The sequence below is a fragment of the Silene latifolia genome, chromosome 3, assembly GCF_048544455.1.
Source record: "Silene latifolia isolate original U9 population chromosome 3, ASM4854445v1, whole genome shotgun sequence".
In the NCBI taxonomy this organism is placed as follows: Eukaryota; Viridiplantae; Streptophyta; class Magnoliopsida; order Caryophyllales; family Caryophyllaceae; genus Silene; species Silene latifolia.
This window is the reverse complement of record NC_133528.1, coordinates 70,551,640-70,553,677: the sequence shown is the minus strand read 5'-3', so window position 1 is coordinate 70,553,677 and position 2,038 is coordinate 70,551,640. Positions and strand designations below refer to the sequence as shown.

The window sequence follows — 2,038 nt, the reverse complement described above, 5'->3', positions numbered from 1 at the left end:
TTGTTGAGGGTTTTGAACATTTTGGCTTTTGTATGAGAGATTTGGGTGGAATTTGGTGTTTTCATTGTAATAGTTGGAATAAGGGGTACCACTCTTGTATGCTTGAAAAGCATTCACTTGTTCATTTGTTCCCCTACATTCACTTTGGTCATGTCCCAAAGTTCCACAATTCTCACATATCCCACTTGGGATTGATGAAGATGCTACCATGGCATTAACATGATGCTTCGGTGATTTTGAGTCATCTTCAAGTTTATCCATAGCCTTCTCAAACTTCAAGTTGATGGTATCAATATGAGCACTAAGTTGAGCACCCAATTGAGTAATAGAGTCCACTTCATGTTTTCCTCCTCTAGTAGCCTTGCGAGATCTACTATATTGTGAATTATGGACCGGCATTTCCTCAATCTTGTTTCAAGTTTGATTATCGTCAACTTCGGTGAACATACCATTTGATCCCATGTTGAGAATGTTTCTTGAGTCTTCATAAAGACCATTCCAAAATTGTTGTACCAAGAACCACTCGCTAAGTCCATGATGAGGACATGAGCGACAAATTCCTTTGAATCGCTCCCAAGCTTCATACAAAGATTCTTCATCCCTTTGCTTAAAACCCGTAATTTGAGCTCTTAGCATATTAGTCTTTTCCGGAGGGTAGATTTTTTTGTAGAAAGCTAGAGCCAACTTCTTCCAAGAGTCAATTCCAAGAGTAGCTTTATCAAGGCCTATCAACCATTGTTTTGCGGTGCCAATTAGAGAAAAAGGGAATAAGACCCATCGAATTTGGTCTTTAGTCACACCGGTTTGTGAAATCGCATCACAATAGTCACAAAAAGTTTCCATATGGGAATGAGGGTCTTCACTAGGCATCCCCCCAAATTGGCTTCTTTCGACTAATTGGATAAATGCGGATTTAGCAATGAAATTTCCGGTTAAGTGTTGTGGTGTGGGAGTTCCATTGGGTAGGTTCTCCTCGGTTGGTACGGAATGTGATGAAAATTTAGGCATTGTGGGTTGATTTTGTGATTGATTTGGTGGTTGATTTTGTGTTGGGTTCTCCACACCTTCTCTTGCAAAAGGGTTGATGAACTCAAGAGAATAAAGATCTACAACCTCACCAATTCCTCTCAAAGTGTTTCTAGCAAGCCTTCTATTGGTTGTCAAAGTCCTTTCAATCTCGTGATCAATGGGTAACAAGTTACCTTGTGATCTTCTAGACATGTCAAATATCAAACAACTTGAAAATAATTAGAACAAACCTTGAGGAGTTTTACTTCCCCAAGGCAAGAAAGACACAACTAATAACAATCTAAGAAAATCAAATCAAGTTAACACCGTCCCCGGCAACGGCGCCATTTTTGGTCGGACTCTCTTGGAGCTTAGATTTCGGTTACTTGTCGTTAGGAGCACCTAGACCAAAACAATATTTATAACTTCACAAACAACTCTACTATTAGTAAAGAGGAAAGTAAAGGTCGGATCCCAAGGGACGGGTATTGATGTAGGATTTTCGATTACAACTAGCGGTGTTTAGGGGTGTCACAATTTGGGTTGAGATAAGAAGATCACTAAACTAAATAGCAATAAAAGTAAACAAGCAAGATGACTAAAATGAGATGTAAACAATTGATTAAAACCACTAGGGTGTCATGGGATCATAGGGGATTCATGGGAATTGATCATACAAACATATTCTCAAATTATAAGCAAGCAATTATTGTTGTGATAGATCGAGTTGGTTTATATCTTACAATCCTAGGAAGGTTTGGGTCCCGGAGCCGAATCGATTAGATTGTACAACACCTACAAGTCGAATTAATCCTCCCTACTCAACTATATGCATGGTCTAATGAGACTCGACTTGGTTTATGTCTTACAAGTCTCATTGAAAAGGTAAGTGATGGGTAAAAAATGCAAGGATTCATAGGCTCGTATTTCATCAAACATAACATGTGCATAAGTTGAGATCACAACAAGCAAGCAAATAAATTATGAAAACATATTAAATTAAGCATGAATCATCCCCCATGTTGGTTTC

General features: G+C 38.6%; 1 non-coding gene across 1 annotated transcript; it reads left to right on the top strand.

Moving 5' to 3' along the window:
• Nucleotides 1-529: 529 nt before the first annotated feature.
• Nucleotides 530-636, top strand: LOC141650509 (small nucleolar RNA R71). Its single transcript, XR_012546536.1, has one exon. It is a non-coding gene; the product is annotated as a small nucleolar RNA R71 (small nucleolar RNA).
• Nucleotides 637-2,038: the final 1,402 nt, after the last annotated feature.